Source organism: Schistosoma haematobium, chromosome 3 (assembly GCF_000699445.3).
Source record: "Schistosoma haematobium chromosome 3, whole genome shotgun sequence".
NCBI classification, from domain to species: Eukaryota; Metazoa; Platyhelminthes; class Trematoda; order Strigeidida; family Schistosomatidae; genus Schistosoma; species Schistosoma haematobium.
In genome coordinates this window covers 6,516,345-6,526,889 of record NC_067198.1, presented here as the reverse complement: position 1 = coordinate 6,526,889, position 10,545 = coordinate 6,516,345, and positions in this window count along the sequence as shown.

Below are 10,545 nucleotides of genomic sequence, written 5' to 3'. Positions count from 1 at the left end.
GTGAGGAGATTTTTGTAGATTTGGACGTATACTATAAGCAATTTGCAAGTTAGGTGACTAAACATTTGAGGATAAAACCCCTACTCGATTTACTCTTACACTTGTACAATCCTTGTGGCACGAGCTAAACAGTATTTTGGATAATAAATTAAGCGTCTGAAGTTAGTGCTATCGGGTTCACATCATGATGTGAATGTCAACACAGATGCATTTGACCCCAGCTTTCTAGTTCCGTGTAGAATGAAACACGTTATGGATCCCAATGTACTAAGATATTGTTTTGTTTCGATTGTTTATGCCTTAATAGTGTGTTTGTAATGGTTTTAATCTTAATTATCAGTTTACTTCATATTTGACCGGATATTTTGGGTTTTGTTTCAGTCATTTATGTGCGCTGCTAGGATGTTTCGTAACAGGACGAAACGGCTTTCCTGTGCTTCTAAATTTTAAATAGTCATCTTGCTAACATCGACTTGTAGATCAAACTAGAAATATTCAATTATGTTCATGATGATTTCTTGTCTTTAGATGGTGGTTAATTTGTGACATTATGAGCAGGTTCTGGACATCCAATACTATACCAAAAATATAAAAAAGTTTTCCCTCTCATACATTTAAATACTGCAATAGGAAGACTAAGATTATCAGTGCTACGTTGAAACTACTACACTTCTGGCATCAAAAAGCATGTCTACATCATTATGTCATTTAGAGGTTAGTCAAACAGCCGTGTGTAGAAACGAAGGCTCAAATAAGTTGTTGACAAATTGTCAAAACGTCATTATTATTGGAAAAAAAAGGGTTCATACTTCATCAAAAAAACCGAACGATCGCAATACATTTCACTGAACATATACTAGTCCGAATAATTAGTGCAATTCATTACCTGAAAACGATGATCATAGAAATACCTCATTCAACCTTTTGCAGACGTCCTCCATCTTGGACTAGAACAAGTTATTGTTTTATGTAGCAAGGTTTGTTACACTGGATAGCAGATAAGTGTGGAACCTCAGTTTCGAAAAAAACTGAAGAAATGATTTCTTATTAATATTAGTTAGCAATAAGTGTCTTTAAATATTTGTCGTGTATGTTGGGAGAATTCTTGATATTTACTTAGATATCAGTAGTTGTTATCACATTGTTCGATATATAATTAAACATTGGTGAGATTCATTTGCATTAAGTATACAACCATCACATATTATAACAAATTTAATTTCCTGAAATTATTGTGGAACTCGGGGTGGCTACTCTAAATTCTACCGTTTGACCAACTTCAGATATCCCAGTACGACCACGAAACTGTTCTCCAATATATCAGAACCTGAATCGTTAGATGAAAGTTGTTAATGGGGTCAGGAGAAGAATAATATTTTACAGATAAATGCGTATTTATACAGTTAGAACTACCGTGAATATTGACCAATAGGAGAATGACACCATTTCACGTTCAAGGGTAGCATTAGACTTAACAAAATAATTTTTGAGATATTTTTATGAATATCCGAACAGAAATAATGTTAATTTAAATGGTACGACTAATAAATGTCATCAATCTTTCCCACATGATGAATGAAATTATATTTTTCATCGTTTTGAGTAAAATTTGACAAGCAGTAAGAGATCTTTATTGATGACCACTATATATTGAAGAACTAGTTGAAACTCGTACACTTCTTAATTTCATTTTAAATTGTTCGAAAGTAGGTTCTGTACATGTTAAAGATAATGGCAATACATACGTATTGGTGACATAAGATAGTAAATGATACTTTTGTTCAAATAAAAAACTGTATATTGATGTACAAACGTGTAACTGTGTCTTTATTTTTTAAAGTTAAATTATTTAAGGTAATTGAACCCTGGCTTATACTGTTCTCAAAACCATTGATTTGATCATATAAAAAGGCACTAAATAGGTAGGCAATACTTTATGATAGATGTGCAGTTTTGAACTAAAGTCATAATGGGATCAACCTGCAAAATGGTCTGATAAATATACAGGCATTAAATAATAGTTTTACCTAAGGGGGTAGTCATTATATTGCTCTTCTCTTAGTCTGTATCATTTTGACTCAAACTCGTGTGATGCGAAAGTAGTCCTGGTGGTCTGATTTTGCTATTGTATAACACATTCCTTTGTTACATCTGAAAACTATTAACAGTGATTCCTGTTGAAAGAATAACTGTTGGCACTAATCTGTTTATATGGAGTATAATTTGGATATAATTCCTAGTCCGCAGTGATGGTCTAAACAAAGTCATTCTGTGATATGAAATACAAACATCCTGTAATTCAGGACACTGAATGAATAAGGCTTAAACGATAATATGATTGTCTTTGTCTCATATTAAACGCCATCAATCATTAGATTTCGAAATACATCATTCTGAACGATCTATGTATCAAATGACTTGATATTATTTGTCGATTGCACTAATTAATTTACCACTGTAAAATCTTGTTTGAATTGTCTACAATACGTGATTTTGTAGCAAACAAAACACGGGTGGGGACAATCGAATGTATTTAATACGAAATTACAGGACTTTTTAGTAAAATCTAACAATCATAAAGTAAAGCTTAATTTGCAAAATGTTCATTAGTTGTCTCAAAATGACTCAGATTTCATTGTTCTTGCATTTTCGTACAAATTGCATTCCGTTTCCATTCTTTACTGCTGCCAGACCTTCTGCTCACGACTAATATCATATACTACTTATGTCAATATGAGTGGGACACACCACAATTTCTTTTCAATTACGAAACACGATTTATTTTCAAATCATCTAATATGTGTAAATTTACTTATCAATACTGTGTGCACCATCTACAGTTAGTTCTTTTGAAACGTGGTTCAATGATTTAGATGAGTTCTATAATTGTATAACTATTAACTCCACCTATAGCTCCTCTGGGGCTACGGCCGGTTACAAGCCCGGATAAAGGAGGAGGGTTGGACATGGGTTTAGCGACCCCAACCCGTAGAAAAATAACTCTAAAACAACGCTAACCAGAAATATTGATTCAAACTATTAAGTACCCATATTATATGTATATCCATATTCCTCTTATTATAAACTTCCATTTGACCTATTGACTACTATTGCACGATTTACAATTCCTAAGTTAGTCCCAGTTTATTAGTTACAGTGTCTCACAATCACACCCACTTTTTGGCCTGATCTTGTATAATTGTTATTTTCTATTATCTTGTGTGATGCGGTTTGACTTGCTTGTATATATAATGCGTATGTCTGAAATACATGATTTGTATAGCGGAGGCTGATACTGGCATTCTCGTCTGAACCGGCTGGATTAGGAACGAAGTTACTATCCCGGAGGACCAATGGAAATTCTAGGTTGCTCGTACTAGTTTATGCTTCATTGGTCTGGTCGTATAAATCAGTCTCTAATTGACGGTTTAGTCACGTGATATATTCACTAGAGCATAAGGACATAACAATACCCATTTACCAGTCATTTAAAATTATAATGTCATCAATATTTCACAGACTGGAATCATGAGTCAATTGAAGCTAGACCACCATGGGAAACCTGGAAGCACTGGACGGCCGTTCCGTCTAAGTATGGGACTCCTCAGCAGCGCGCATCCACGATCCTGCACTCCGCGAGATTCGGACCCAGGACCTGTCAGTCTCGTGCCAAGCGCTTAACCAACTAGACCACTGAGCCGGTGTCCAGCGGTGTTAATGTCTAACTCCAACTAATCCACGAAATTGTGCCACCGCATACCATTGTCTTCAGTGAGCTGATATCTCACAACAGACCTTGCACGAGAATGATAGGTCCTGGGTCCGAATCTCGCGGTGTGCGGGCTCATGGAAGAGCGCTGCTGAGGGGACCCATATTAGGATGAAACGGCCGTCCAGTGCTTCCAGGTTTTCCATGGTGGTCTAGCTTCAATTGACTCGTGATTTCAATCTGTGAAATTTCTAAAATCTCCACAAATCCCTTCTGATAATCATCAATATTTGTAATCAGTCATGATGTCTCTTTGCATTGGTGTTGTTAATCTTAGTTGTAACATTCGAAACTCGGATCATCGATGGGATCCTTTGTTTGATCGATTGATGATGTAGATTGTCTCAGCTTCTGGTTTTATACCTATAATCCTCACTAAATTATTTAGTTGAAGCGAGAATTCTTAACTAAATTATCTTTACCCGAGTGATCGCTTCAAACCACCGAGTGTGAAAATTCTTCAATTTATTTGTTACGAAGTGCAAGTATATTCACTGCTGTCGATCCTCATTATAGGAATGATAGAAATTCGGTGGATTCTCTTGTTCTTCTTAAATAATTTCAGTTAGAAGGCCAGCGAAAAGACGACAGAACGTTTTCTACACTTGATGGAGAGGATCTCTCAAACATCCACTGAAATAAACATTTTTCAATGGTATTCGTCGACGAAATGATTTGACAAATGAATAATGAACATCATAAGTTGGCTGACACCATCACAGTATCCATTATTAATTAGTTTGTACGTGACAGTGTCAATGTTGGACTTGATAGTTTCAAATAATTTGAGCACTGTGTAAAAATAATAAATATGGGATACATGTAATATATGTATACTATATACAATATTCACTTGGTATTGATTACTTGAATTTTCGCATTGATGTTTATGACTTCAATTGATCAATCTCTTATTGGCATATATGCATACTGTGAATTTAAACTTCACTGCACAAGCAAGTGGCTATCAGGACTCAGTTCCTAAGTGAATAAGTCGATGGCGTTTAAAACGGTCGATACTGAGTTCGAGTTCCAGAGTGAACATCAGCTCTGAGGTTCAGGTACGTCCAGCTGGCGAGTCCCAAATAGAACGAAACGCGCATACGGGATTCCACTGCCAACCAGTATTCATCTTTGTTTATTATGTACAGTAGATAATCATAATAAATCATGAAACGTCACAAATACTAATTTCTACTCATTCGGATATCACAGAAGAAAACAACTTATTATCTCAGTATCGGTTGATAATAATACATAGAATAAATAGAATCATCATCACACTACAATTAAATGTGCTACATCCCATAAAAGTAGGACGGTGGGCATTATCTATTAAATTATAAATTTGTAAAAATACTGTCACTATGAAAACGAAGTGGGTGGTTACTGGACTACATTCCGAAATGTGTTGATTATCAAAAATGGCTAGTGTTTATTCAATAAAATTTCTTGTTTTCTAATTCGATCATTTATTCTGTAATCCTGTGATCCTTCACAATAAGACAACTAGTCATGTGTGTGTATGAGAAAGCTGAGATTCAATCATTTAGATAGAATTAAATTACTAATCAACAGGAATAATTTGACTGGTCAACATTTAATTGCTGTTTATTCCACGAATAATTAAAGTCATCAATACAATATAAGCGTTTAAATTTGAGAGCAAATTATTTCTGCCTAATTACACTAATCTTCTAATAGGTTTCAATCATTACCCAAGGACTAAGCATTCATTCATTTTGAATGAATACATTTAAATTGATTCTCTGAATTGCTGTCCCGAACAAACAAGGTTGACGAGTGATTATATGTTGTTATCGTAATATAGTGAATGCCTGACGTGTTACAAGAATATGTTTTGTAATAACTTACAACAGATAAGTGAATGGGAACTAATAATTCAGTCGTCTATAGATCAATATGCATTAGATGTACACTAAACATCGTCAAAATGCTTTGATGAATGTCTATCTAATCCTTTGTGTTATTCATACTCATATACAAGTGTAAGTCTTCGTATAACATCTATAATTTGTGCTTATATTATTAATTCATATCCTAGTTTACTGTTCAATTGTAGAGGATGTTCCCAACTATTGAACCGTTATAATGTTATGATTTCCATGAAGCATTTGTATACAACGTGTGCACTGTAATCAAGTAAGTACTATATGTAGTGAAATCAGAATTATCTAATAAAATTTTCAGTTTTCTTTTTGTCAAAAGTGTCTTTGCTTCTCGAAATTGTTTAGATGAATATTTTGACTGTTATAGTGATTTAATATGTTGGTGCAGTTTCAACTTATATAGTGCATTATGTTGATTCACAAAAATTCGATTGTTATTCAAATACAGTCTTATGCGAATTGACAAATCATGCACTGTAAACACTAATTCACACAAAATCCTAATACGCTTAGTTCCCTATACCATCTTGAAATGAACACAAAACAAATATTTGTGCAGAATAATATGAATTTATCTTATTTCGTTAGGTAGATTCTCATCAGATGCTTTCAAACCTATAATATTTTAATATCAAAGTTATTACAGATAGACATACTTATAATAAATACGACGGTGATTAGAGATGAATATGTGTCGTGATTTAGTGAAGATCCTAATCGAGTTCATAAGATCATCATTTTAACTATTTATCAAGTCTTCATTACATCATTGTCATTTTTCTTCAATCCATAACTGACTGATCTCAATTCACATCTTTTTTTATTATCAATAATCTATTTTCAGCTGCTTCGTTACACAATCATCTAATGTTTGTTAAGTCTATGAGTTCTAACTATTAATTCGGTGTTATAGAATTTTAATTCTCGCATTTTTATTTATCCGAAATAAACAATTTTTCAATGTCCCTGTTAACTCTATTGGAATCATCATAACATCATGATACACATATTCATCTTGAATCACCTTCGTGTTTATATAATAACTGTGATCATGAAATATTATAAGTTTGAAAACAGCTGATGAGAATGTACCTAGCCAAATAAAAGTGAATTCATATAATTCTTTTACCAATCTTTGTTTCCCCTAACATAATTTTCAATTTAACGTGTTTCAACTTAGCGTACCTGTTGACTATATGATAAACTAATTGTTTATTATTTTACTCAGCTTAATTGTTTCCCATGGTTTCTGACCACAAATTCATGTTGACTGGATAAATCTATGAATCACTGAGTAGCTTTCTTGTCTTAAAAATGTTTCATCTGCATCAGAGAATCTGAGCATTGGTGATAACGTTTTAGATGATTCCACAATCTGGAAATACAAAACATAGATCCTTTTGTGTTTAATGCTAATCATTAATAACTTAGTAGAATGAATAGTAAATGATTCTCACATCAGAATTTTGATAGTGTTACTGGTATGTTGCAGATAATGTCTATTCCTTTTTAAAACAGGTCGAATTGTAGTGAACGAAAATGCAAGTGGGGACAACCAAATGTATTTGAACATAAAATTCTAGAATATCTTACTAAAATCTGAGAACCGTACAGTAAATACTTCATTTGCAAAATATCCATCAATCGTCTCGGACTTCATTGTTCTTTCGTTTCCACATCAATCATTCTCTGTTCCTGTTCTCTCCTTCTTCGATCTTTTTAATTTCCTGCTGCCAGTCATTTTACTTTCAATTGATGATACATACTACTTATATCGATCGACATCAATAGCACACACCACAGAATCAATCTCGAACATCTTTGATTAAGACTAGTTGTTGCATACCTGTGTTCTATGCTTCATCAGGTAAGAACAGTTTTGATAGTAATAATAGCAGTGAAAATATAAAATAAGTTCAAAAACTAACACGGTTCGATTTATAATATTCTTTACTCTATCTTAACATATGTATGTCAAAATAACTCGTTATATTCTATTGACCAAGAGACTGTTAGGATATGTATAAAATTGTAGTAAGCCCATTCAACTATTGTATTATTTATCTGCTCACTGTAATTTAGACACTTAATCCACTAGGTAAATTTCTTTGTGAGTCTGACTGAACACATGTCTGCACATCAACTTTAATTTATTCTCCCATTGGTTGTAATACACAACAAATACTAGCAATTGGAGAAGATGTCGATTTTGATAGGATATCGGACATAGCCGATAGAATTTACGAGCGGAATAGGACTCACTCCGTATCTCATATACAATCAAGCTCAACTGACGAGATCGCCGAGTTACGACGAACAGTCGACGTCCTCACTGAACAGATAGCCGAGCTTCAATTTTTGAATGCCTCCCTCTGCAAGTGTAGAGGGAGATCCGGAAGCCGTAGACGTCGTATTCAAAGCACTACCAAACATAACATTTGTTGGTATCATAGAACGTACTGTAAACAAGCTAAAAAGTGTACTCCTACCCGTAACTTCGCAAGCACACAGCAAAGGGAATGCCAAGGCCGATGGTTAATGACGACTGCGGTCGCTAATCACATCTCTCAGGACAGTCGTTTTTTATATGCTACAGACAAAATAACTGGAACACAGTTCTTAGTCGATACCGAGGCAGAGATTAGTGTGGTACCACCTACCGTGGTGCGTGCTCCTTATATTGATATAAGTAGTATGTTATGCGAGTCAGGAATGTAATGTCTGGCGGCAGAAAATGAGGGAAGACCAAAAAAGCAGGGGCGGGAATAGAATGCAATTTGTATGCAAATGTAAGAACAATGAAGTCTGAGGCATTTTGAGACAATTGGTGGACATTTTGCAGATTAACGATTTGATATATGGTTCTCCGATTTTATTGAGATGCTCTGTAATTTCGTGTGAAATATAACCCGTTGTCCCCATCCCGTGTTTTTGTTCACTACTCTACTACACTCGAGAATAACACACCTGACCCTAAACTAAAACTGCAAGACGCGAATTTATCTGAGATCAAGACATACGGTAAGAAGAAGTTACAATTACATTTCGTGCCCAAATCCAATTTTTCGGGGAGCTTCATCGTAGCTGACGTCCTCGTTCCTATAATCGGGATTGAATTTCTGCAATTCCATGATATACTGGTAGAAGTTAGAAACCGGGAACTTGTCCTTGCCGATCATAGCAGTGAAATTGGAGGAATTATATCTAATGAGACTTCCATACATTTATTGATCAAACCTCATCGCGAGAATAACAAGTACGTTAATTTACTTAATGTTTCCAGACTTATTACGACCGAGTTTCAAACGGGACAAACGGACACATACCGTCGTACATCACATAAAGACAGAAGGTCCACCAATGCTTGCACGTCCAAGACGCCTTGACCCCTCTCGTCTAGCTCTCGCAAATAACAAATTCAACAAAATGATAGAGTTGGGTATCAAACGCCCCTCCGATAGTCCGGGGGCATCACCGCTCCATATGGTACCCAAGAAAAGCTATTCCGATGCAGCGGATGCACTATCGAGATTAAATATCAATACCTTCCCGATCCCTGATGTAAACTATCAAGACATGGCAAAACATCAAAACCTCGATAGGGAGCTGGGAAAGTTTTTGCAGTCTAAGGAAACGAAACTTTTATTCCAAAACATCCCCATAAACAGCAAGGACACCTTAACCTGTGATATCGCAACAGGTAAAACTCGCCCCTTTCAACCTTGTGACATGAGACGAAAGGTTTTTGAGAAATTGCACAACATATCTCATCCAGGTATAAAAGCTACTGTAAAGCTTATCACAGATAGGTTTGTATGGCCAAACATAAACAAAGGTGTACGAAAATGGTCACGGGAATGCATCCAATGCCAGAATGCAAAAGTACATAGGCACGCCATATCTCCTACAGGAATTTTTCCCGCCGCCATCGCTAGGTTTGACCACATTCATATCGGCACCGTTGGACCGTTACCGATTTCTAATGGTTACACACATATACTAACATGTATACATAGATTCACGAGATGACCCATAGTTGTTCCGTTGGAAGACACGTCGGCATCAACAGTGGTGAAGAAACCAGTGAAACACTGGATTACAAACTTTGGTGTCCGTACAACAATTACGACCGACCGTGGAGCTCAGTTTGAAAGCAAACTATTTCAGCAACTTACAGATACTTTCGGAATAAAGAGGATTAGAACCACTGCATAACATCCGACTGCTAATGGAATGATAGAAAGATTCCATAGACAGTTAAAAGCCTCTTTGACGGCCACAGGAGGAGATTACAAATGGGGGGGTCAAGCTTCCTTTGATACTATTAGGTATTCGCTCAACTATCAAACAAGACATCGGTTGTTGTGTTGCTGAGTTAGTTTATGGAACAACGTTACGTTTGCCTGGTGAATGTTTTGGACGCGCAACAAATATCCCAACAGATATAACCAACTACGTGGAACAATTAAAACAGCAGATGGAATCCATTAGTTCCGTTGAACCACGAACCAAAAAGGTGTGGTCATTCGCACCAATTGAACTAGACGAATGCTCATATGTATTCATCAGAAATGATAGAGTACAACAGCCATTACAGAGTACTTACGACTGCCCTTTTAAAATCATCCGAAAGGACAGTAAAACGGATGCAGTGAAAAGAGCAGGTAAACATGGAACTGTTAGTATCGACAGAATAAAACAAGCGTTTTTAGAGTACACTGAAAGACAGACAATAAAACCGTCAAAACCTGCAGCAGAGCAAGCACCATACAAACTACCTGCAACAAACAATACTTCACATCGAAGTTCACTAGCAACAAGAACTACGACAAGATCAGGACGAAGAGTACACTGGCCAGATAGCTA